The 27,980-nt window shown below is 44.8% G+C and overlaps 1 long non-coding RNA gene across 1 annotated transcript; it reads left to right on the top strand.

Moving 5' to 3' along the window:
- Positions 1-27,947, top strand: LOC137632531 (uncharacterized). Its single transcript, XR_011042052.1, has 2 exons — positions 1-395; positions 25,930-27,947. It is a non-coding gene; the product is annotated as an uncharacterized lncRNA (long non-coding RNA).
- The last annotated feature ends 33 nt before the right edge of the window (positions 27,948-27,980 follow it).

Here is a 27,980-nt window from a genome sequence, read left to right as displayed (position 1 = left end):
TTTCATAGCACACCCATTTGTGTGTTAGAAGCCTGAGCCTTCCTATCTTCCTTCAGTATATAGTCTTTGATATAGTCTTTGATATTAATTTAGCGATGGGGTTTTCAGTTAACGTGGCTTGCTAAGGATACATACCGGTACAGGGTATAGCTTATTTCAAGATCTTAAAAGATAAAAGATGTTCTGTTGCAAAATGAATGTTCTATATGATATTTATTTATTTTAATGGATTCTCAAGAATAAGTTCCAGTCGATGAAGAATTATTTTATTTAATATCTCAATATTACTGGAACTTCCTCCTTCACCTTCTGGAATCACGAGTTCACAGTAGCTCCTCTCTAAAGTCAGCTGGAAAATGGCGACTGTTCACCCACGAAACTCCGCTGCTTGTAGTGTAAGTAATATCAGGTGTTTACAGATATTTATAGATACGTAAGCCTGTTATTATAGGGAATTTTATTGTGTAAGTTATCCAGAGAATGGTCGAGTGAAATAGACTTGTTATAGGAACATTTTAAAGGGTTCGATGTAGAATAAGTAAGCCATGGGAGCGTTGTAGCCGAGAGAGGAGCCAATAAGTCCCTATCAGAAATATACTTAGGTTTCGGTCCAACCACTGGGCCAAATCAAAAGTTTAATTGTAGTATGTTTAGTTCTTAAAATTTCTCTTGATAATTTATGACATTTTTACATAGATACAAGTGTATTCCGCTTATCCCATATGAATATGTAATTTTATGATTTTGGGGCTGGTTACATTGTCACGTGTAAATTATATTTTATTAAATGTACCATTGTAAGTAATAAGCAGTTTATTGGATATAGTTCTGGTCATGGGCCTCTCCATTTGCATAGTAAACAAGGATAAATATGGGTAAAATGGTATTATTATTGTAAAACACGGGGCAGTTAGGTATTATTGTACTGTATTACAGGATAATGTAACCTAGGTAAAAAAGTAGTTTTTTCCAGAGAAAAAGGTCCGTTCTCTTCGAAAATGACGCTCGTTCCTGTCAGAAATGAATAGTTTCAGAAATTATATATATATATATATATATATATATATATATATATATATATATATATATATATATATATATATATATATATATATATATAACCGATAATGGGGGACCCCCAGTGGGAACTCGGGGTTTTGGGTGGGAAAAATTTACAGGCGAATGGATAAATAATGGTAAAACTCAAATTTTCTTCTCTAAACATTAAGTATTATTCTCTGGGACGCATAATAAATCCACGAAAAATTGCACAAAATATTGAGGATCCAAGGTAAAACTTCAGAAGCATGACGTACTCGATATTTAAAAAAAATAATAGCCTATATTGAAAGAGCTTGTGAAAAGCTGTAAAGAAAAGAAGCTTTTATATGAGAGATTGAAAGAGGTGGAATTAAATGAGGTAAAGTTTTTACCTCCAATTTTTTTTAAGTCTGGAGAGACTTTTCCTCTCCGGTGTGACGGTCTGAACGATTCCCCGGTCTCAGAATTCTCCTTGGTAATCTGCGCATGCGCGAACATTACCGTTTGCCAGTGCATACGAGGTTGATGTGTTATTTTCCTGTAATGTTAGCGTGCGCAGCTCAACATTACCGCTTGCCAGTGCATACCAGCTTGATGTTTTATTTTCATGCTAACGAAGCGAGCTAATGGTGGAAAAGAACCATTATACAATGTCAAGGAGAATTCTGAGACTGGGGGATCATTCAGACCGTCACACCGGCAATATTTACGTTTAATGATCCCTTTAACTCCCTTTTTATGCAAGCACAATTGGTTCCAATTACAGTTTATTGGCTGAGCTGTGACATCATTATGATATAATGGTTGCATAACCAATTATGAACGACTTAAGTCGAAAACCAAGTTTAACAAGGAAAGCGGACTAATTTAGTTATCCTTAATGTCCACTGGTGTTTGTCTGAATAAGTCAAATCTCTAGCGACGAAAGAATCGCCTTACGAAATAATCGCCATACGAAATTTTCACTTCACGAAAGGAGATGCGAAGAATTTTACGACTCGGATCACGAAAAATGTTTTCGACAACGAAAGGCAGTACAGAGCTGGAGCCCAACCGTATCCGAGACGGATTTTAAAATTCGCGTGCTGCCAGCCCGTAAACTCGCTACCATCCTCCTGCGTTCTTATTGGTTATCTCCCTACTCGTTGCTAGTTACCACCATGAGTTCCTGCTTTCCTATTGGTCATCATCTACTGTACTCTATCCCACCGTGCATCTACGCATCTGCGTTCCTACGTCTTCTCGTTCCGGCAACGGTATCGTACGCATTGAGTTAGTGTTTGTGATTTTACTTTTGTAACAATTTTACAGTACGTACTGTTATCGTGTGTGATGCTTATAATACATCATTAGCCATGGGTCCCAAGAAAGTCGCTGATGTCAAGGGAAAGAAGAGGATGATGTTTTCCATGGAGATGGCGAAAGAAATAATCAAGAAATACCAGTTGAGTGTTTACGTTTTCTGCCACTTGTACGTAGACGTTTTCCGCCGTTTTCATCTTCCTCTACCGCCTCACAATTCGCTCTCGGACATCGTCTCACTCCTAAGGTAAGGTTCTTTTCCAGAATATTATTAATTTATTGAATGATCAAAATACATTACTTTTCATATATTTAGTACTGTTTAGTGGCAAATATCCTTTTTATAATCATTTAATGTGGTGTTTTTCTAGGGTCTGGAACGAATTAGGCTATTTACATGTAAAAGGCGACTCGCTACACAAAAAAATCACTTCACAAAAGCTCTTACAGAATCAATTAATTTTGGTAGAACGGCGTATTTGCAGCGGAAATACATGTCAAATTCATTGAAAACTTGTAATTTGATGTGTTTTTTCTCCTAGAAATGTCTCGTGTTTTTCTATAAATTTATTGGTAAAATTAGTTTCACCAGCACTGGATTATGGGTAAAGTTATAGAATAGTACAATAATTTGGTAAACTTTTTCAAGTCCAACCAAGCCATTTTTGCTTGAAAAAGAATGTTAGTTTTCATGTCATATTGTGTTATGATATTTCCTTCCACACAGTGCAAGTATTGTTTTCCGATTACCACCATCCACCAGTGATTGGGAAACCCCATGTGGGAATCTGGTTTTGGGTGGGATGTATTGAAAACTAACAAATTACAAAAGGGAATAACAACAAAAACCAAAAAATAGAAGAAAACTAACTGGAAAATTTTTTTCGTGCAAAAATAAGAGGGTGAAACAACACTTACGGACTAACTTCTGCAATTATTGCTGAAAGACCATTCTCTTTAGTTCTGTCTTCTCTATTGAAGGCAAACTTCACAAGGTTTAACAAGGTCTGATTTTAAAAGGGAACAAGTGCACCAGCTAACCTAACCTTCCCACCTAACCTAACTTAACAGCCGTATCCTTATCTAACGGCGACCCACCCCCCTCCTACACAGCCATATCCTTAGTTTACGCTGAGTCTTATGACCAGATACTTTTTCCCCTGTGAGGGCTCTGAGGTGCTACCTTAAACGTACGCAAACAACTCTACTTTACATGTAGCACCTCTTCATCAATACAGGGAGAGTTAAGAAGTTGACTAGGGACACTATCTCCTTTTGGCTGAGGGAGGTTATTAACTGTACCAATTCATCATCCTCACTTTCTGTTCTAGACAAAGCTTGGGCTAGAGCGCAGGATGTCAGAGGAGTAAGTACGACCCTGGCATTCTGTAAGAAAATTTCTGTGGGGCAGATACTCCTGGCAGGCTTCTGGAAATGGGAGACCTCATTACCTTCCTATAGGTCCTTAGGCACCATACAAGGACCTGTAATAGCTGCACAGCACAGCTTCGAGGTAAACCCCACTTAAACTATAATTTTTTTATTATATGATATAGAATTGTCATTCCCCACGCCCCTTACGAGGAAGTGGGTTGTAACTAGGCAAATCCGTGTACATATATATGCCTTGTTTTTTCAATATTAAACTTACCCGATAATCATGTAGCTGTCAACTCCGTTGCCCGACAGAATTCTATGGAGGGATACGCCAGCTATCACAATACTAGAAGGGGGTGTACTTACCAGCGCCACCTGTGGCCAGGTACTCAAGTACTTCTTGTTGACACCTCCTCAATTATTCCTCTGTCGTGCTTCTGACAAGACGTTCTGGGATACGCTTATGTTCTTGGAGTATTTTCACGACTTTGGTGAAGTATTTCTCTTTGATTTCGGCTGTCGCTTTACTGGAAACTTCTATTTTAGCTTAGTTAGCTTTTGGAATTAATTTGATTAATTTTGGTGACGAAGAGAGTATGAACTCTCGTTCACCTTTCAATGGCCGACCCTTCCCTTAGACGGAAGTGTTGGTGTCTAAGAGAGTATAGACTCTCTTTCTTAATTTTGCTTAACAAAAGTTATAGATTTATTTTATATCTCTCCGCCTCTTATAGGCCTCTTCGATTAACTTCCTTTTATTATAAACTTATTAAAATTAATTTTTATATTTGTTTATATTCGACCTTCCTAATAGTAGGCGGTCTTTTCTTGGTACCGAAGTTAATTATCGTGAGTCCGTCATTTCGGTTTTACCTGTTAACATATTATGCTATTTTAAGGTCTTTGAAAGAATTTCTTTGATAGTCTCGTACTTTTTCAAAGTTGAACTAACGTTTTGTTTGTCTCGGCAGTTGTTGACGTTCAGAACGTTTCAACTTGCACTCTATCGTTACGATAGAGAAAGAATGTTCACGGTTTCACATTGCAGTAAGAGTAACCGTGTCTAGCGTTTTGTTCATTCTTTCTTAACTTAATGGTTTTGATCCTAATAAGGAACTTTTCTTTTTGGGAAATATTTCAGTCTTTTCCTTTAACAATAATATGTTTTAACGATATATATGATTGGGCTCTTCTCTCAGGTTCTAAGTCAAGAGAGAGAGAGAGAGAGAGATAGAGACGGAGGGAGAAAGAGGATAAACGTTTCCCTCAAGCCTGCCAGGCGTACGAGTAACGTCGTTATCGTTTTGCTCTTTTCCCTAGTCTCTTTAGGGGAAGAAACTAAACGTTTCTAGAGTGATCTAGTGTTTAGTCTCTTTCCAGCCACTGAATTTTCTTTCATTAGATTTTTCTGTTACATTGTAATTCTGTTTTCGCAATTACTAACTTTTGAGAAGGATAGAATTGCGTGTTTCAGGTACAAACCACTTAAAGTTTCGAGTTCAGTGAAATAAGTGCAAACAGAAATCAAAGTGATAAGTGATTGATGTCAGTGTTATGCGTGAGGGTACTTTTGTGCGCGCCAGTCGTCCTCCCAGTCCGGGACCTCTTGCAAGCTCCCAAGCCCAGGGGAGAAGCAATGTCGAAGGGCAAAAGGGTTCGGCAGGCCTTGATCGGCGCACAGAAGTATCCTCGGTGGTTGTGGGCGTGTCTTACCGAGACCGTCACTCCCACCCGCAGACGATTGAGCCCTTATTTTGCTCGTCTGGAGAAGAGATTTAGAGGAGAAAATAAAGGCAGAGTAACGCTGGTCTCAGGTCTCTAGACCTCTTAAACGTAAAGTCCAGACCTATGCCAGACGTACGAAGTAAAGTTCAACAACCCGGATGCAGTCATTGGGTTAGCTCTGACTCTCCTCAGTCATCATTTTGTCGGGCTGAGAGTGCGCCTACACTCCCCCCCGCCTATGCTCGCTCCGCCTGATCGCAGTACCACCTGCCAGGCGTACGATGTTGTGGACTCTACTACAGTCCATGCAGCACAGCTTTCGGACCTGATGCGTGAGTGTCGTGCTGAGAGTGTTGCACCTCCTCCTCCTCCTGCACCGGTGGTGCACCAACCGCCTGCACCCGTTCAGCCTGTGCTGCACCCGCCTGCACCGGTGGTGCACCAACCGGCTGCACCCGTTCAGCCTGTGCTGCACCCGCCTGCACTCGCTGCACCCAGTCGCAGCACCATCTGCCAGGCGTACGATGTTGTGGACTCTACTACAGTCCATGCAAGCACAGCTTTCGGACCTGTTGCGTGAGTATCGGGCTGAGAGTGTTGCACCTCCACCTGCACCCTTTCAGCCTGTGCTCAACCCGCCTGCACTCGCTGCACCCAGTCGCAGCACCATCTGCCAGGCGTACGATGTTGTGGACTCTACTACAGTCCATGCAAGCACAGCTTTCGGACCTGTTGCGTGAATGTCGGGCTGAGAGTGTTGCACCTCCACCTGCACCCGTTCAGCCTGTGCTCAACCCGCCTGCACTCGCTGCACCCAGTCGCAGCACCTTCTGCCAGGCGTACGATGTTGAACCTCTTTCTGTGTTCGCTGTTCCCAGTGTTGTTCAGCCTCAGCCTTCTTTAAGGCAACCTTCGGTTTGGGATCAGGAGGATTACTCCACTCTTCCTCCTCCTCCCCTGGCTGCTCCACCGGTGGTGCAACTCTCGGTGGAGGTACAACCTCTTCCACCTGTGAGTCAGTCTCCTCAGCTGCTGCACCGAGCTCAACCCGTGCACCCTGTTCCTGCACCTCAGACACCTCTGCTTGCGGGAACTTTACCTTGTTCTGCGCAACCTCGGTCTCTTCACGCTCCACTCATTCCACAGGAACAGGAACTTTCTGCACCTTCCACTGTTGTTGTTCCAGCTCGTTCTGACTCTGCTGTTCAGCATACCTTACCTCCATTTCAAACCATGGCAAAAAATGAATCATGAGTTATGAATGTAAGGTAAACATTATGTTGATTTTTAAACCCCATGCAAGCATGCATAAAGCACTCTAGCACTGGTCATGGAATTTCTAAGAATGTTAAACGCCATGCACACGCTCTGCTTTCCTTACAAGCATGCTCTGCATTCAGCATGCTCTGCATACAACATGCTCTGCATACAGCATGCTCTGCATTCAGCATGCTTTGCATACAACATGCTCTACATACAGCATGCTCTGCATACAGCATACTCTGCATTCATCATGCTCTGCATACCTTACCGCATGCTTCTCAACATATCTTGGGTTGTTGCCAACTCACTAGACTGTCAAGCAGTTTCATAACGTTGCCTTCTAGTCTGCTGCTTTTGCACCAGTGAACCCTCACTCAGAGAACTTAGCTTTTCTAGGATAAGGTCCCTGTAGATGAGAAAGTTCTTTTCTCCCTCCTTCTGATATTCCCTTGAGGACTCTGTCATTTGGAGGGAGCCTTTAGCTGCATAACCTCTTATGGACTTTTATTTAAGCATTACATGCTTACAGGGAAGGTAATGGTTCCACTTCAGCCGCTAATCCCGTCTGTTACCACACCTGCTCCCATAGACCTTGAGCTGTGTTGCATGACATGCAGTCCAAGCTTAGTCCTTGTTAGAGGATTTTTTGTTTACGGAGTCAATGTGTCACGGGGAAGACGTTCAACAACCAACAGAAGGGACTTGTTGTGACGCAGTGCGGCAACCTCAGCAACCCGTTAAGGAGTTGTCTGTACGACCCAGATAGTCTAGACAGATTCGGGTTGTCACTGTACTTCCTCGCTTGCCCATGATTGACAGTTTACAGACTGTGCAGCAGTATCATGATCTTGTGTCCGGCTCCGTCAGACGACTGGCTTTTAAGAGCTCCCACAAGTCGTCGCTGTCTGGAGATTTTCAAATGGACTATGGATCTGACCAAGGAACTGGGCCTCCTGGTCAATTTTGAGGAGTCTCAGCTCGTTCCATCCCAGACCATTGTTTCCTTGGGTATGGATCTTCAGAGTCGAGCTTTTCGGACTTGTCCGTCGGCCCCAAGGATCTTCCAAGCCCTAGAATGCATCCAGAGCATGCTGAGAAGGAACCGATGCTTAGTCAGGCAGGGGATGAGTCTAACAGGGACACTTTCATCGCTGGCCCTGTTCATCGAGTTAGGGAGACTCCACCTCCGCCCCCTTCAGTATCATCTAGCTGCTCACTGGATAAAGGACTTGACGCTAGAGACGGGCTCAGTTCCTGTTTCCGAAGAGATGAGGTCTACTCTAACGTGGTGGAAGAACAGCATTCTTCTCAAGGAAGGTCTACCTTTGGCTGTTCAGACCCCCGACCACCGTCTCTTCTCGGACGCATCGGACACGGGCTGGGGTGCGACACTGGACGGACAGGAATGCTCGGGAACATGGAATCAGGAGCAAAGGACACTTCACATCTATTGCAAGGAGTTGTTGGCAGTTCATCTGGCCTTGATAAACTTCAAGTCCCTCCAGCTTAACAAGGTGGTGGAGGTGAACTCCGACTACACCACAGCCTTGGCTTACATCTCCAAGCAGAGAGGGACTCATTCGAGGAAGTTGTTCAAGTTCGCAAGGGACCTCCTCATTTGGTCAAAGATCGAAAGCTCACGCTGGTAACGAGGCTCATTCAGGGCGATATGAATGTCATGGCAGATCGCCTCAGCCGTAAGGGTCAGGCCTTCCCCACAGAGTGGACCCTTCACAAGAATGTTTGCAGCAGACTTTGGGCCCTGTGGGGTCAGCCAACCATAGTTCTATTCGCTACCTCGATGACCAAGAAGCTCCTCTTGTATTGTTCTCCGATTCCAGACCCAGCAGCAGTTCGCGTGGATGCCTTTCTGCTGGATTGGTCCCATCTCAACCTGTATGCATTCCCGCCGTTCAAGATTGTCAACAGGGTACTTCAGAAGTTCGCCTCTCACAAAGGGACACGGTTGACGTTGGTGGCTCCCCTCTGACCCGCGAGAGAAGGGTTCACCGAGGTACTGCAATGACTGGTCGACGTTCCCAGGACTCTTCCTCCTAGAGTGGACCTTCTGCGTCAACCTCACGTAAAGAAGGTACACCCAAACCTCCACGCTCTTCGTCTGACTGCCTTCAGACTATCGAAAGTCTCTCAAGAACTAGAGGCTTTTCGAAGGAGGCAGCCAGAACGATTGCCAGAGCAAGGACGACATCCACTCTCAGAGTCTATCAGTCTTAATGGGAAGTCTTCCGAAGCTGGTGCAAGGCCAATGCAGTTTTCCTCAACCAGTACCACTGTAACCCAGATTGCTGACTTCCTGTTACATCTAAGGAACGTAAAATCCCTATCAGCTCCTACGATCAAGGGTTACAGAAGTATGTTGGCAGCGGTTTTCCGCCACAGAGGCTTGGATCTTTCCTCCAACAAAGATCTACAGGACCTCCTTAGGTCTGTTGAGACCTCAAAGGAACGTCGGTTGTCCACTCCAGGCTGGAATCTAGACGTGGTCCTAAGGTTCCTAATGTCATCAGGATTTGAACCGTTCCAATCAGCCTCTTTTAAGGACCTCACATTAGAAACTCTTTTCCTCGTGTGCTTAGCAACAGGTAAAAGAGTAAGTGAGATCCACGCCTTCAGCAGGAACATAGGTTTCACATCTGAAACGGCTACATGTTCCTTGCGGCTCGGTTTTTTTTGGCTAAAACGAGCTTCCTTCCCGTCCTTACCCTAAGTCGTTCGAGATCCCAAGCCTGTCCAACATGGTGGGGAACGAACTAGAGAGAGTACTTTGCCCTGTTAGAGCTCTTAAGTACTATCTAAGAAGGTCAAAACCATTACGAGGACAATCAGAAGCCTTATGGTGTGCTATCAAGAAGCCTTCTCTACCAATGTCTAAGAACTCAGTTTCTTACTACATCAGGCTTCTGATTAGAGAAGCAAATTCTCATCTGAAGGAAGAAGACCTTGCTTTGCTGAAGGTAAGGACACATGAAGTGAGAGCTGTGGCTACTTCAGTGGCCTTCAAACAAAACCGTTCTCTGCAGAGTGTTATGGATGCAACCTATTGGAGAAGCAAGTCAGTGTTCGCATCATTCTATCTCAAAGATGTCCAGTCTCTTTACGAGTACTGCTACACCCTGGGTCCATTCGTAGCAACGAATGCAGTAGTAGGCGAGGGCTCAGCCACTACATTCCCATAATTCCATAACTTTTTAACCTTTCTCTTGAATACTTTTTATGGGTTGTTCGGTCGGCTAAGAAGCCTTCCACATCCTTGTTGATTTGGCGGGTGGTCAATTCTTTCTTGAGAAGCGCCGAGGTTAAAGGTTGTGATGAGGTCCTTTAGTATGGGTTGCAGCCCTGTATACTTTAGCACCTTTGGGTTGATTCAGCCTCCAAGAGGAACGCTGCGCTCAGTAAGGAAGACGAACTTAAAAAAGAGACAGAGTAACGGTTCAATTCGACTTCCTTACCAGGTACTTATTATTTCATTGTTATTTGAGATAACTGTTATATGAAATATGGGATACTTAGCTATCCTTTAATCTTGTACACTGGTTTTCACCCACCCCCCTGGGTGTGAATCAGCTACATGATTATCGGGTAAGTTTAATATTGAAAAATGTTATTTTCATTAGTAAAATAAATTTTTGAATATACTTACCCGATAATCATGATTTAATTGACCCTCCCTTCCTCCCCATAGAGAACCAGTGGGACCGAGGAATAATTGAGGAGGTGTCAACAAGAAGTACTTGAGTACCTGGCCACAGGTGGCGCTGGTAAGTACACCCCCTTCTAGTATTGTGATAGCTGGCGTATCCCTCCATAGAATTCTGTCGGGCAACGGAGTTGACAGCTACATGATTATCGGGTAAGTATATTCAAAAATTTATTTTACTAATGAAAATAACATGTTTCAACAGAGCTTTTCTACTCCACATCTTTTCTTGTAAGGGTTTGAGTTCTTTGGTAGTCCGAGAGTGATCGCCGGCTTAGCCAGGCCGCCACGATCTTTTCTTGATTACGGCCGTTCACTCCTAGGCCACCATGGTTGCCTTCGTGGAGCCCAGCCCTTCTCTTGAGGTCGTTCACCTCTTACTCCGTACTACGCCTATGATAGCTTCTCAGGACCGAGTCGCTATTTCGTTTTATGTCTCAATTATTTTTATGAATGTAATTGTGTTTTAACTTTTCAGCTCAGGGCTCACGTCCCTTCGGGGGTCGGTGATCCTTGGAACATTCAAAGTCAGTTGCATAATTATAATGTTATAATTCTGTTTTTGTTAACTTTTGGTCCCCCCCTCACCCGGGCATGCCGGGTGGGGGGAGGGGGGCGCATACCTTCTTTCGTTCTTATGTTTCTTTCCCTCGGGGTTTCTCTTTGGAGTTTCACCCGGGGGAATTTCTGTTAAATAATTATTCTTTTTTATTTTCCAGTTTATGATGCTGTTTCTTCGTGCCTGTTGTGTGCCTTCGAAGCAGAGCTGTCCTGTTTATGCCTGGGGAATCGGCTGTCGCCGCCGTCTCTCGAGGCCATCGTCAGGGGCGTTCCCTTCTCTTTGAAGTTCCCCCGTGACTACTGCCAGCTCTTCAGTGCATCCTAGAACGATAAGAAGGTTCACCTCCAGGGTAGTTAGTTAACTTCCCTTTTTTTACTTTTCCCTGGTCCTTAGGCGGTTATGCTCTTGGGGCTGAGCGGATGCCCTTGTGACTTGCTCAAAGGGCTGAGCGATTGCAAGGCTGGACCATGGTACTAGCGACTATGCTCTCGGGGCTGAGCTGTCGCTTCTGTAGCTACGCTATAGGGGCTGAGCAGCTGCCAGATCAATCTGGCTCTCGTTCGCGAGGGAGGCCGCACTAAGGGCTCCACTTCGGAGGATTGCTCCTTTTGTCTCTTCTGCGAAGTGTTTCTCGTCCCGTTCGCATGAGAGGACACTCACAGAGACTCCTCTTCGGAGGATTGTTCCTGTTTACGTCAGCTGATCTCACGGCCTTTCGGGGCTCCATCACCAGTCTCTAATACGAAGTGCTCACCTCTCTCGTTCGCGAGAGAGGCCACTCATAGAGACTCCTCTTCGGAGGATTGTTCCTGTTGACAACAGCTTGCTGTTCAGTCACTAGAACTTCGGTGTTTAGTGACCGGGAAACTTCGGTTTCTCTTTTTCCCTGACCCTTAGGGGTCTCGGAGCTTTAGTTACGCAGTTCCCTTGGGTTCTCGTAACTTTAGTCACTTCTACGCTTCGGTGATTAGTGACGGAGAAACTTCGGTTTCTCGTTGCGCTGACCTTTCGGGGTCTTGCAACCTATCCCCTCGGGGCCTCGCTACTCAGGCTTCGTTAGACCCTTGGTCTCTTGTCCCTCAGTGTACCTGCTGCCTGCTGTATCCGTTCCTGACTGCTGACCCCCCAGATGCTGAAGCCTTGATGAGGATGGGGGGCTTAGGGATCAGCAGCTGGGGTCTAATGAACAGTGGGAACTACTTCCCTCTGGACCTCTGTGCCCAGCTGTTGATCCAACTAAATCAGTCAGCACTTTCTCTTTTACTTTTGGTTATTTCTTTTTTCTCCCATCTCTTCCTTTTGGGCTGATATTGTTGACGACTTTGGCATGTTCGATTATGCTTTGGATGCTGCTTTGGATTTGGCACAGTGTGGATGGACGGCATTCCATCTCAACCTGTGCCAATTTAGACGCCATCACCCTCTGGCAGACCCCATTGGGTGCAGACCAAGTCTGTTAAGAGTCGGGCTCCAGTGATCCGGTTTTAAGTCACCCATATTTGCGGGTAATGGGTGACGCCAGGCATTGGAGTCGACGGTGGGAGGGCTAACTACCCCCACTGACCAGTGTATGCCCACCTAAAGAGAGGCAGCCCCTCTCTAATAGAGGACTGGTCCCCGCTGAAGCCTCTTCTGGTGTTGGGCCACATGGGATAGGAGGACTGACATCCTCCGATAAGAGGTGGATAACCCGGCTTGCTCATTACAAAAAAACCCACCCCTCTGTTGACGCCCTGGAAAATACAAACATGGACCTCGGCACAGACAGCTCCAACTCGGGTTCTAACATAGTAACGTTGGAACCTTACATTCGTTATGGAAATAATGATAAGAAAACACTAGAGAAGAAGAGAGTGTGAAAAATGATGATAGTACCCAAAGATATAGAAAAATAGAAGTATTACCTGGTCACTATGAAGTAGTGACTTATGAAAAAATTTTTATCTTAGAATTTGAAAACGAAAGAAATGAGCGTTTAAATGTTTTCAAAGTTAACAGAGAAATAGTCAATTTATGTGGAGGGCAGCCAAAAATTTTACCCCAAGGAAAGGGAAGTCTCTTGATAGAGACACTATCCCCATTACAAGGTGAAAGGCTAAAAACACTGATAACATTGGATGGTCATTGTGTAAAATGCATTTCGCACCCTACTTTCATCCAGAGTAGAGGTGTGATATATGGTCCAGAATTGCTAGATATAGAGGAAAAAGAAATTGAGGATGAACTGAAAAGTCAAGGAGTAGTTAAAGTAATCAGAATGAGAAAGAGAGTTGGAGAACAACGTATTCCTCTTGTTACTTTGATTATAACATTTGATCAATGTAGATTGCCAAATGTTATTAAGGCTGGTTGGCTATCGTTGAAGGTGAAACCTTATATCCCTTCACCATTGCGATGTTATCATTGCCAAATGTATGGCCATTTAAGCCAGAAATGCAAAGAAAAAGTAAATAATAAGCCAGCTGTTTGTGCCAACTGTGGAAAAAGAAGCCATGGAGTATGCAGAGAAAACCCTAATTGCATACATTGTGGGGAGGCACACCCAGCTACATCTAAAAGTTGCATTAAGTTTATTTTTGAAAAAGAAATTCAGGCCATTAGGACCATGGAAAGGGTTACTTTTAAAGAGGCTCGTAAAAGAGCTCTTGAAAAGCAAGTAAGACCAGGGCAACCTTTTTCAATGGTTCTGAAGAAAAACTTGCCAAACCACACTGACAAAAATGATCTCTCTACTTCTAATATGAAGAAAAAAATTTAAGTAGTTAAAGAGGTTGAAAGTCCCATTGAAAATCTATGTCCAGAAATTGTAGAAAAATCAAAACAGATACTTAAAGATCTGAAAGTTATTCTAAAGCCAACTACTCATATTCTAAACAATAGTACAAACCTTTCTCAGGCCGTGTCCTTGCCTGATCTGATGGAGGTTCCACTTGAAACTAATTTACCTGGTGAACCTGTAGTGGGGAAGGTGCAAAAACCTGACAGATCACTACCTTTTAATCGAAAAAGAGAGAGACCTCCATCTCTCTCGCCTCCTACCATAAGAAACATTAAAGTCACAACTTCAAATAAATATGATATCTTGTCTGCTGATGTTTCTGATCAGCTAGAAGGCAAATTGAACCAATCAGAAATTCAAGTTGAGGTCCACCATCCTCCTCAACAATTAGATCAAAAGGTCACAAAGAAAAAGAAGAACACAAAACCCACTATATCAAGATCCTCTCTAGAGATACTACCGGGAAATATTGTTAGATCAAATATTGCCAATGGGAAGACTTCATCTAAGGTGTCTTCCAAAAAATAAATCATAGTTTTTTCCCCCATTCTGCAATGGAATTGCCAGGGTTTAAGGGCGAAATATGAAGAACTCAAGCTCCTCATACGTGAGCACTCCCCTATAACTGTATGTCTATAAGAAAGCAAGCTCGATGCTGATACTCCTTGTCCTCGAGAGTATGTTAGCTGTAGAACACCATATGATCAACGAGCAGGGAGCCATGGGGGAAGTCTTATATACGTTCGTCGAGATGTTCCCCATATATCTTTGTCCATCTGTACCCCTTTGCAGGCAGTGGTTGTACAGATAGATATAGGGAGAAAATACACAATCTGTTCTCTTTACTTGCCTCCAAATGATAACATCTCGTATGATAATATAGTAGAGGTGATTAAACAACTCCCACAACCTTTTCTCTTACTAGGAGATCTTAATAGTAGACATCCTTTATGAGGTGATGTTTTGGCAAACGCAAGAGGTAATATTATATCAATTTTGGAGAATGAAGATGTCGGGCTCCTTAATACAGGAGACCCCACACATTTTCATGTACAGACAGGTACCTTGTCCTGCATTGACCTATCAGTTGCAAGCTCTAACTGTCATCTCGATTTTAGTTGGAGAACATTAGATGATTGGCATACTAGTGATTGATTGATTGATTGATTGAAAGTTTTCTGGCATCCTGACATCTAAGGTCATTGACGCCGATACCATTTACTGTATATGAAAATTATAAGAGAATTCGATTAAAACCATAAAAATTAAGAAGTCATTAAAATAGTTAAATAGTTTTCAGAAGACCTGCTTCTGAAATAAATCTAAAAATTCCACTCGCATAGTAAGACACATCATGTCCAAGAATCTTGGCAAGGATAAACCTGCCATCCTCACCTCGAGCCTCAAACAGATATCTATTTCTTAAGTTAGTAAAATTAGGGCATTCGGTCAACAAATGCCTCACTGTTAAAGGTACTAAGCAGTCCTCGCAATACGGTTGGTGTTGGCCCTTCAGCAGAAACTCGTGTGTCAACCGTGTGTGACCAATACGGAGACGACAAAGAGTCGTCTCCCATTTTCGGGGAATCAAGTTATACCTCCAAGGTGATATGATATTTGTTACTTCCCTCATTTTATTGCCGTCTTGACTGTCCCAGTGCTGTTGCCATTTATCACAAACCAATTTCTTGATGTAAGGTAGGAGATCGTTACATGGAATGGGATACCTCCTTGGTAGCAACTCGGATGCCGCATTCTTCGCCAGTAAATCTGCCTTCTCATTCCCAGACACACCTACATGTGCTGGAACCCAACCAATCATTATAAACACCAGCAATGGTCCACCTTTACAAAGATTGCCTCGATGGAATCTTGATAAGGCGGACTGGAATAGATTTCGGGAGTTAAGTGAAATTGAAGGAAATGCAGAACAGTTTGAAAGTGTTGATGATGCCATAGACTTACTTAATGGAACTCTTCACACAGCAGGAGTGAATTCCATTCCCAAAACAACAGGGATATTCAGACGACGACCAGTCCCCTGGTGGTCATCAGAATTACTGCCCTGCACAGAGCCACAAGAAAGTCTTTAACTCGATTGCGCATGCGCCGTACTTAGGAGAATTTAGTCATATACAAGAAATGTAGAGCATTTGTTTCCTCCATTAACAGTAGAACACCAACATCATCTGTGTGGAGGAAAGTCAAAAAGATAGCAGGCAAATTCACCCCAAACCCACCACCAGTGTTAAAGATAAATGGCCAGTATATGACTGGAGCAACTGAAGTTAGCAATGCCCTGGCTGACCATTTTTCAAATGTATCGTGCAAGTGTGAAGCAGCTCCTGGTCACCAGTATAGGAGCATTGAAGAAAAGAAAGTTTTAAACTTCGCAACAAGAAAGCAAGAGTCATACAATTCTCCTTTTACTGAAAGAGAATTTGATTCTGCTCTTGCTACGTGTAACGATACAGCCCCTGGACCCGATGGAATTCCATATGCAATGATTAAACATGTACCTTTTAATACAAAGTTATTTATTTTAAGCATTTTTAATAGAATATGGCATGATCATAGTTATCTAAGTGTTTGGGAACTAGCCATTATTTTAGCCTTTTTAAAACCTGGTAAGGACAAGTTTTTAGCAGCAAACTACCGACCTATTGCATTGACATCTTGTTTATGTAAAATCATGGAGAAGATGGTCAATGCAAGACTGATTTGGTACCTTGAAAAGAAGAATATTTTATCACCCATTCAATGTGGATTCAGGAAAATGCACTCAACGACTGATGTGCTGATACAACTTGAGTCCTCCATTTGTGAAGCCTTTGCTTCCAAACAGCACCATGTGACAGTCTTTTTTTTTATCTTGAAAAGGCATATGATACCACATGGAGATACGGTATACTTAAAAGAATCCATGAGTGCGGATTGAGAGGAGAGCTACCACTATTCATACAGTCATTTCTTTCACATAGAGTTTTCCAAGTGAGAGTTGGGGAAGCTCTATCACAGAGTAAATGCCAGGAAGGAGGAGTTCCTCAGGGGAGTGTGCTGAGTGTAACCCTTTTTGCACTAGCAATTAATGGGATATCCTCGGTCATTCCCCGGGATGTTCTCGCAACATTATTTGTGGATGATCTCTCCATATCATTTTCTGGGGCCAGAATGGCAATGGTTGAGAGAAAAATCCAACTCTATTGATAAAATTATCCGTTGGGCCGATATGAATGGATTTAAGTTCTCGACAAGTAAAACTACAATTGTCCATTTCTGTCGTATACGGGGAATACATCCAGACCCGGATATACTGTATACATCAAAGGTCAACGGATCCCATGTGCAAGTGAAGCTAAGTTTTTAGGGTTGATATTTGATTGTAGGCTTACGTGGGTTTCTCGCTTAAAAGCATTAAAAGCTAAATGTGTTGAAGCTATGAATCTTTTAAAAGTATTGTTCCATACATCATGGGGGGGCAGACCGCAATACAATTTTAAAATTATACAAGGCCTTGATATTTTCCAAAATTAGCTATGGATGCGAAATATACTCCTCAGCAACCCCAAGCCAGTTAAAAATACTAGATTCAATACATCATGCTAGCATTAGATTGTCCACAGGAGCCTTTAGAACCTCCCCTATCACAAGTCTCCTTGTTGATGCTGGGGAGTTGCCTCTAGACCTTTACCGAATGTCCTCTATTATTCGGTATTGGTTTAGATTGCAAAGACTTCCTAATTCTTCAGCCTTTCAGACTGCAAGCCTTGTAAGGCACTCAACCTACTTTGAGTTGCACCCAAAATCTCCTCAATCTTTTGGGTTTCGGGTTAAACAATTATTAAACAATCTGGATATAATTAGAAATAAGGTGCTTCCATTCAAGGTATCATCAACGCCTCCATGGAATTTACCTGACATATCTTTTTGTAGATACTTTATTGGAGTTAAGAAGAATATGAGTGACTTAGAATCCATGTCTCTTTTTATGGAACATGTTGAAGAACAAAGTGGATCGACTTTTATATATACTGATGGCTCCAAATCTGATGCTGGCGTTGGATTTGGAGTACATAGTAATGATTTTAATTGTAGAGGTGCACTTCCTCTAACAGCTTCCATATTTACTGCCGAACTGTATGGCATATTAACCGCTATTGAGAAAATAGCTTTGGAAAAGGAGGGTAATTTTACAATTTTTAGTGATGCAAGGAGTGTTCTTCAAGCTTTAGAAGTTTTAAATTCTAGTAACCCTCTAGTTTTAAAGATTTTAGAATGGGTTTTTATTATTGGACGGAAAGGTATAACAGTTCGATTTTGTTGGGTTCCAGCACATGTTGGTGTATCTGGGAATGAGAAGGCAGATTTACTGGCGAAGAATGCGGCATCCGAGTTGCTACCAAGGAGGTATCCCATTCCGTGTAACGATTTCCTACCTTACATCAAGAAATTGGTTTGTGATAAATGGCAACAGCACTGGGATAGTCAAGATGGCAATAAAATGAGGGAAGTAACAAATATCATATCACCTTGGAGGTATAACATGATACCCCGAAAATGGGAGACGACTCTTTGTCGTCTCCGTAGTGGTCACACGGTTGACACACGAGTTTCTGCTGAAGGGCCAACACCAACCGTATTGCGAGGACTGTTTAGTACCTTTAACAGTGAGGCATTTGTTGACCGAATGCCCTAATTTTACTAACTTAAGAAATAGATATCTGTTCGAGGCTCGAGGTGAGGATGGCAGGTTTATCCTTGCCAAGATTCTTGGACATGATGTGTCTTACTATGTGAGTGGAATTTTTAGATTTATTTCAGAAGCAGGTCTTCTGATAACTATTTAACTATTGTAATGACTTCTTAATTTTTATGGTTTTAATCGAATTCTCTTTTAATTTTCATATACAGTAAATGGTATCGGCGTCAATGACCTTAGATGTCAGGATGCCAGAAAAGTTTCAATCAATCAATCAATCCTGACTGCTGACGCGCCTCGGGCGCCCACGCCCCCGTTATCTAATGGGCTCCTCCCTTCGGGGCAGAAGAGACTTTCTCACACCTTGAGTAAGTCCCTTAAGTGCCAGGTATCCCCTGCGTGCCAACGTTCCCTTGCGAGCTAGCGCTCGACTGCTGTTCCTGCCGTTCCTGAGACTGCCTCCAGTATTCAGTTAGGCTGCTACCAACGTTCCCTGCACATTTGCGCACATCGTTGGGGTTCCTGAGATAGCGCACAGGCGCTCACCAGCGGTTCAGCCTACAGTGTCTCCAAGTCTCTTCTACGAAGGGCACCTCTCCCGTTCGCGGGAAAGGTACCTCACAGAGACCACTCCTTGAAGTATTTAGCAGTACCTCAGTTGATCGTCGGCACTGAAGCAGACCTCCTGGTCCGCTTCAGGGGATGCCCTCCCTTTTAGGCTAGGGACACATCCCAGTTCCTGATCTACGAGTTAGCCGATCCTTCAATCAAGCGCGCGTGCGCGCTCTCCAACGATCTTCTGTTGCACAGGGGCCTACGATCTTCACTCGCGCAGGATGGCTTCGCGCGCGTGATCTTCAAGGCCCTTCTGCGGTTTTTCCGCTCACGATCGTCGAGGATTGTTAGCCGACGATCTTCTGATATGTGCTAACGCGTAAGCGTTGAAGATCACCCGCGCGGGGGATGGTTTCCCGCGCGCGATCTTCGAGGCCCTTCCGCGCGCGATCTTCGAGGCCCTTCTGCGCGCGATCTTCGAGGCCCTTCTGCGCGCGATCTTCGAGGCCCTTCCGCGCGCGATTGTCGAAGATTGTTAGCCGACAATCTTCTGATACGCGCAAGCACCGGTGATCTTTGTCCCGCAAGCAGTCTTCGAGGCCGTCCGCGCGGTTTTCCGCACGCGATCGGCGATCTTCGGATCTGGTGCTAGGCGCGCAAGCGCTGACGATCTTCTTAGTGCGCGTAAGCGCCGAAGATCGGTCTGTTCGCGGGATGGTTTCCCGCGCACGACCATTGAGGCTCACGCGATCATCGCGGATCATCCGCGCGCGATTTCTCACTCGTCCTCGGGCGTTTTTTCCGCTCGTCCACAGGTGGGATGGTTGCCCGCACGTGATCGTCGTAGATCGTCTGCGCGCTGGTACCGAGGTTTCCCGCGCGCTCGCCGACAATCTTCGCACACGCGTGAGCGCCAAAAATCGTCCGTGCTCGCACGAATCACCGACGATCGTCTTACATAGTTTGAGATCGTACGCGTGCGGGCACCAATGGTTTCCCGCTCACTGTCTCCGACGATCCTTTCGCACCAGCGCTGACGATCTTCGTACACGTGTAGGTGCCGAAGATCGTCAGCGTTATTTCTTCCACGCGTGGGATGGTTTTCCACACGCAAGCACCGACGATCTTTTATCGCCGAGAGCGTTCGCACGTGGGATGGTTTCCCACTCTATCGCCCACGATCTTTCACGCGCAAGCGCCAGCGATCTTCATACGCGCGGAAGCGCGGGGATTGTTCACGCGAGGGCCGATAAGCCCACGCTCACGCGGGTTCGCGTGCATGCGGTCGTGATTATACTGCTACGCATGTTTTATTCACGCGCTACCCGTATGATCGGCGCACCGTTCTCCGACACGATCGCGCCCTGATTACATCAGGCCTTAGGGCGGTCAGGCCACCTTCGCGTTTCCCTCCCCCGCAGCGCAGAGCAGCGCCCTCTCCGGAGGGGGGAGGTTTCCGGACAGGTCAAAGGTCTCTTCTCCCTTCATTGCAGATTCTCTACGGGCGAACCCTCATGTGTCAACTCCTCTAGGGGATCGAACAATCCTCTTCCCTCCAGAGGGACTCCCTGTCAGCGCGAGGGTCGGTCGGCATCCGTGGTGGGCCGCCGTCGTCAAAGCGCTCATGCAGGCGATGAGCCTGTGCCTCCTGACTGGGGTCACTAATCAGTAGCAACTTCTTCTCCCCCTGAAGAGGGTGAGAGGAATCCCTGGCAAAGGTTAAAGGTCAAAGGTCTCTTCTCCCTTCATTGCAGATTCTCTACGGGCGAACCCTCGTGAGTCAACTCCTCCAGGGGATTGAACGATCCTCTTCCCTCCAGAGGGACTCCCTGTCACCGCGAGGGTCGGTCGGCATCCCTGGTGGGACGCCGTCGTCAAAGCGCTCATGCAGGCGATGAGCCTGTACCTTCTGACTGGGGTCACTAATCAGAAGCAACTTCCTCTCCCCCTGAAGAGGATGAGAGGAATCCCTGGCATGGTATCTCCTCCAAGGACCATCCTGTCCCTTCGCGAGTCCTTACGCAGGCGATGAGCCCTCCTCAGGCTTCTTCTCCCCTCCCCTGCGGATGAGCATTACCCATCCCCAGGAGGGTCGGAAGACCCGGTCCTCTCTCCCCCATCACTCCATAAGCAGAATCCCCGCCTCTTCCTGAGAATCTTCTCGTGCGGAGGGGGCAAAAGCCTGGCATCCTTCATCGCTGGGCTCCTGTTTCCCTCCTAGGAGGGATCCTAAGGCCCAGTCTTCCGCAAGGACCCGACAGGACCCAGATGAACCCTTGGGGCATGTCTACGAGTCTCCCCAGGAAGAGCCTCCGGGATGAGACACCTCGCTGCCAGTCCATCAGGAGGAGAGGCTCTAGGGGTCGGAACTTGCCTTCTGGCAGGTTCTGACCCTCAGGAGAAACCTCAAGGGGACCCCAGATTCAGAGATTCCTCTTTGGTAAGGGAAGGAGACGGTCCGGGACCGAATCTTCTCACCCAAGGGCTCCCTTGGGCCAGTGCAGCTTGCCCTGGTCTCAGGGAATGAAGAGCGCCAGCTCTCTGAGCTTGTCTCCTTCAACAATCCCGGTCGGTATCGAGCCCCTCCTTCCTCCCTGGATAGGGATCGGTGAGGGGACAGGCCCTCCGGGCGGAAGTCCAGTCCATGTTGGAGATACGCTTCCTCCAAGAGGTGGCCAACGGGTTCCGAGGCCTTCTTAATCGTCTCCTTCCCTTCTCGACTCTGTACAGAGTTGTCAAACAGTCTCCGTTCAGCATGGCGACAGCAGACACGGTGAGACCACAAGACCTCATGTATACACTGGTCCGGTAGGACGTGTACGTCCGATCCCGGTTCACCCGTCCTCAAGGAAGCACTTTGGAGTTTGCCTGGAAGGCAGATATACCAGTTCAAGGTGCTGTGCTTCGGTCTCTCCACAGCACCTCAACAGTTCACCGATGCTTCCACTCTGACCTCTTCATGGGCTCTCAGGATCGGCATCCGTCCCCTCCGTTTCCTGGGTGACTGGCCGATCCTAGCAGACTCGAAGGCATCCCTTCTTCGTCATCGGGACAAGTTCCTCGAACTTTACCAAGTTCTAAGGATCACGGTGGTCCTCGAGGAGTCCTCCCCGCAGCCCCCTCAGAGTCTGGTATACCTAGGCCTGGTCTTAGACACCAATCTCCCGAAGCCTTCCCTTCAGGCGACAATATAGCACGGCGGAGGAAGGTCGCAAGACATTTCCCCACGCGAGAAGAACCTCCAACCCAATGTGGTTACGTCCCTCCTCCCTGGCTCGTCTGGTTTCCAACAGTCGCCTCAGGATGAGTTCTCTCCAGTGGCGACTTGGGCCACGGGGGAGTCAGGGTCACGACTCCCCGGACGCTGAGACCCCTAGGGGACTTCTGGAACAGACGGACCCCGAGGTGGGAAGCAGACGAGGATCTACAATAGGGAGTGGTGGACCTTCTCGTCCTTCCCCTAAACTTGAGGCTGTTTTCGGACGCGTCAAAGAAAAGGGGGGGCCCACGTCCTGAACCACGGGACCTCAGGCCGGTGGTCAGAACCAGGAAGTACCTTCTCTAGATCTACTAGAGATGGAAACTGTGTTTCTGGCACTTTCGTAGCTCCACCTTGCCTGGTGGAATACTCTGTGGTTGTGAGGATCAACAACACCACAGTGATGGCTTACTTGCCCAGACAAGGAGGTACTTTTCAGTACAGCCATCCCATCCTGCGGTAGAGATACCGGGATGGTTCGAGTTCCCCTCGATCTCCTTAGCAGCTCGCTTGATTCCAGGCAAGGAATGGGCTCGCCGACAGTCTGAGCAGTGCGAACACGGACACCACATTCCGAGTGGTCTTTGGATCCTCAAGTAGCCTACAAAGCCTGTCTCAGTGGGGCTCCCTCTGTGGACCGGCTCGCTACAGCACTGAGGTGCAAGCTCCCGCTGTACTGCTGCCCGGTCCCGGACCCCAAGGCCCTCTGGTAGGATGCCTTCCAGCAACGGGGGGACAACATCGATGTGTTTGCCTTCCCCCGTTCTGGTGGATGAGGAGAGTACTCTACAAGACCAGAGTATCGGTCAGTAAAAATGACCTCCCTAGCACCGCTAGGGCCTCTCGCAGATGGCTCACCAGTCCCTCTGTAGCTCCTTACGGAGCCTCCGAGGGAACCCCCCCCCACGTCACCGGTTACTCACACAGCCACATGCCATCATCCTCCGCACAGCCGTAGCTTGCTCCAACTTCCCGCCGGGAGACTATCCAGCATCTCCTCAAAGAGAGAGGTTTTTCGCAACAAGTTGCGAAAAGGAGGACTGGACACCTGCGCAAATCTTCCGCAGTAGTCTCCCAGGCGAAGGGGCGAGTTGCTGTGGTCGATGTCGTGGAGAGGGTGTCCCTCCACACGATGCCACGTCCAGCAATAGCGGAGCTCCTCGTGGGATTGCGGGATGGAATGTGCCTTGCAGTTTCGGCTGTGAAAGGCTATCACTCAGCCTTAGGTCTTGGCTCTAGGGATACTGTACACATTTCTCCCTCGCTGGAGCTCTTCCTTCGCATGCGAAGCCCTGTCCTCTCCTGCCCTCAGTCGAAGGTGAGACCTCCTCCTTGGGACGTGGTTCGAATCCTCAAGTCTCTAAAGAGACCCTCTGACGAACCACTACGTAAGTCCCCAGATCACCACCTTACTGGGTAGACAGTGTTCCTGCTAGCCTTATCTTCAGCCAAGCGAGTCACATGGTCTCTCATTTGACTTTGCCCATTCAGGGGTATATGGGGAGGCAACATTCAGGTTCGTCCCTGAGGTTTGTTGCCAAGAGACAGACCCGAGAGTGCCGGATCCGCTGTTCGACTCTTTCCAGGTTTCGAATCTCCGTCCTATAGCAGATGACCCAGACCATCTCCTACCTTACCGGTAGGGAGTCTGAGGTGGCGTCATTAAAGAACGGCTGCAGTTCGTCCCCAGGCTCAAGCCTTGTTCGTGGACCCTAGGAAATGAAGAGAAAGGTCTCCAGGAATACCATCTCGGCCCAGATTCGCAGGGTGTTAGACCCGGCCTTGAATCCTGACCCTTCTCCGTCGCATCGCCCTAGAGCCCATGATGTCAGGGGCGTAGCTACGTCCCTGCCCTTCATGGAGCATCATTTAGTGACGCAGGTCCTACAAGCGGGGATGTTGAAGCATCAGACCATCTTCTCAGCCCCTTACCTGCAAGACATGACCCTCAGGAGGCTCGATACGTTTCTATCGGCCCTGTGGTGGCTTCACAACAGCTGGTCTAAACCTCAGGCTCCTTGATGGACAAGTAGCAGAAGGTTTAGGGAATTGTTACCCAGTCTTAGTCTGCATAATGAAAAGGTTTGTCTGGCCCTTATTCTTTTCTTCATCTTCCCCTCCTTTGGGGAAAGCAGCATCCTGGGTTCTCTACACAGCTGACCTCAAACCACTGCAGGTAAACCATGTTTCCTTGTGTTCCTAGTATTAAGCTAGTACTGTCACGTCCCCATACCCTGACGAGGTGGTATTGGGAGAGTCCTAGCCTAAAGTTTACATATAAAGGACTACAGGTCAACTTCCTAAGATGGGTCACACTTTATTATACCTTCACACACAGCTTACGTAGGCCGCAGTCCTTGCGTAACAAGGTTCTAGTGAGGTGCAGGGACTCCTTATTGCTGAGTGCGGACACACTCAAATATTGAGTCCCCGGGCAAAGCCAAAAGCCAGTACTGGCCGGGACTTTCCACCCTTCCTAATGGGTGAGTCACCCCTATTAAATTGCGTGGTTTGTAAGTCAGTTACGGAACAAATGACAAATTCGTAGATAATTTGTATTCTTCCTAACTATACAAACCTTAGCTATTTATTCAAACTTGCCCGCCAGCCGTACCCCCCTTGAAGTCCTACCTCTAAGCAAAGTGAGCTCAAGCACAGGTGTGTGTGAGGGAGGGGGGGGGGGGGGCAGTTGTAGCAAGCAAGCTACCCTCCCTACCCCCCCCCCCTGTTAACTAGCAGTGGGGTAGTAAACTCGTTAAAATCTAATGGCTTGTCTTTTCAGCTACGCCAAAAGTAATAACCCCTATTAAATAGCTAAGGTTTATATAGTTAGGAAAAATACAAATTATCTACGAATTTGTCATTTTTTGGTTGATATTCAACCCTCTTATAGGGAGCCCATCATAAGAGCTCTACGAGTTTATAAATTTGACTCTGCTCATACAAAATTATTTAAAGAACATTTTTTCCTGTAAACCAGGTAATGTAGTCTGAACCTGAAATCATTGCCATTTCTTTCAATGGCTTAAATTATTATTGTTGTGTTGAGAAATGTACAGATATGTGGTAAAAGTCAGTACAGGAAGAAATGTTAGAAAATAAAAGACAAGAGGGGTAGAAGTGGTGTCTTGCTGAAAACTACCGATTCTCAACAAAATGGTTTTGCTGAAATTTACAATATTTTGTGTTATATGTGTTTATTCTTGGCTCAAATTCTCTTTAGTTTTTTAAGACAAAAGCATAGTTTTCATAGTTCTGTTCAAGAGATATACAGAGGGAGAGTACTGTAAATTTCACAGAACTTTTGTACACTGCAGCTGTACTGTTTTCTGTTTATTGCTTTTCACATTTTGGTTACCTCTCAAATAACCAATTGAAATAATAATAAAGATGATAAGGATGTAATAAAGGTTATAAAAATTTAGTAATCATAATTTGAAGACTTAAAAATAGTTGTCAGTACATAATGCACTTAAAGTAAATAGCTAATGATGTTCATTTTAATTGTATAATACTGCTTTTAAGTTTCATAGAAATTTGTTTTCATTTTAATTGTATAATACTGCTTTTAAGTTTCATAGAAATTTGTTTATTTTGCAGAATAATAAAGATTCCAAAACTTTGATATTAAATGATGACTTCATTTCAGGGCTCTGATGCTGACATCCGTCATGCACAGTACAAGAGAAGACATTAGACCTCTACATTGGCTCTCAGCCGACAAGAAAAATAATTAGAAGATTTGATATCAAGTTCTTGAACTAAACATACTTGGTGTCAAGAAAGACATTCGATCTGCACATTGGCTTTTGACAAGAAAATGAGTGTGCCTGATATCCCCTTTCTTAGAGGAACAATTGACAGTATTGGGTGCTTATTTCAATGTTAAGCTTTGCTCTGTACTTGTTACTAACACTCAGCTACTTCCTTGATAACACGTCGTCTTATGCTCCCTTTTCAGTTACCCTGTACTTTATGCTTATTTTGGTTTTCAATCTTCACCTCTTCTTTCCACTCTTGAGTGTTCAAAATTTTTACTGATTGTTTCTACTGTTCACTGACTTTTGACAGTATATGAATATTTTATTTTCATGGACTTCTGATGTTTCTATTGCTTCTTCTCCAGAAGCTTGGTTTATTGATGTTTACTCCCAATATATATTAAAAATTTTCTCATTTTCTTTCCTGTCAAAAGATACATGCCAATGGTAAAGTAGTTAAACAATCTAGCTGTTAATGGTATCAGTTTCAAGTTAATTAGTTTTTGCATTGCATCTGGGGTTTGAGGACATATCCCCTTTCAGTTTGTGATAAGTTTTTTTTATTACTTTTTGTCAACATTTCTGCATGTATAAATAACATGAGTATAATATGTTTCAAGTTCAAGCAAATGGAAGTTTTTTAATTCTAGGAAAATCCATGAAGACTAGGGTAGTTGTTTATTGCTTATAGATGATATGATTAATCAAATACTCACTCACCAGACAAATTTTTAGTGATGAGCCCTAAAAACTCTTGACTTAGTTTACTACTTTAGTTATTCAAAGAAAGCCAAAAAGTCTTTGCTTGTAGGTGGTAATTCAGACTTGTTTGCCATGTTGCTTACCCTAACCTAACTACCATAATTTGGTCTTGTGGTCAATCACATATTGTTTCATTCAGTAAAGGTTCTTATGTTAACTGCGTCTTCCAGAGTAGAGATCTTCTTGTGGAGCCTCAAATCGCTAGACCCTGCTATCCTTATCACTCTTTTAGGCATGTATGTAGCGAGGTAGAATACAGAGTTGGTAGTTTGGATCCTTATATCCCTCCTCTTGCTAAAATGAGTGCTCTTAAGCAACCCTTTTTTTATTTGTGATGATAGTGTTTCATATCCTAGGATTCTCCAAATTATCAAAGGTTTTGGGGAATACAGTTCCAGATTATGGTGGGTTGTGTCACTTGCAGGTTCTGTGACTAGCTCATTATGGGTTTACGTTGGTTTGGTAAATATCACTCTTGCTTTTATTACTGTTACGAGTTAGTTTTACGTTACTATTTGACTATAATCCTTTAAAAAATATGGTTGAATATTAATTCATTCGAACACCGAATAATTTTTTCCCATTACAAATAATTTAAAAGGGATTAGTAGGTGGCAAGCCCCAGTTGTTTTGCTAGTAACGTAACAGATTAGTATCATATGCGTAGTTTTTATGCAAACCGTAAATAGAACACAAAACTCCCTAAAAGTAAAAATTAAAGAAGTCATTTTGATATAAGTTAACTTCCCTTTTCCCTTTTTGATTGCTATGTGATGGCATAAGTGAATGGAGGTGTGGGGAGGAAGGGTAGGAGATACTGTTTGGAGAGGGAATCCTCTAATATGTACCTACTATTAAGTTATCTTTACAAAGACTCAGGTGTGGGGAATTTCATGGACTACAAATGTAGAGTTAAGTTTGGATAGAAAAAATTTTATTAGAAAAAAACTACATTTTAAGCTACTTATTCTACTGTATCAAATTGATTTACTTTTTTTTGTATTGTAAACTGGAGTGTGCTACATGAAACCATGGTAACAGAAAATTCATAGACAAACATTTTCAGAAAACCAAATAATATCATCCTACATTATATTTATCTTCATATCATAACTGTAAAGAAAATAAAATATTTGAAATCAAATTCAGTTCACTTACATGTAATCTTAACCCTTTT

The sequence above is a fragment of the Palaemon carinicauda genome, chromosome 41 (assembly GCF_036898095.1).
Source record: "Palaemon carinicauda isolate YSFRI2023 chromosome 41, ASM3689809v2, whole genome shotgun sequence".
NCBI lineage: Eukaryota > Metazoa > Arthropoda > Malacostraca > Decapoda > Palaemonidae > Palaemon > Palaemon carinicauda.
The sequence above is the reverse complement of the archived record's forward strand: the minus strand, read 5'-3'. Positions and strand labels throughout refer to the sequence as shown.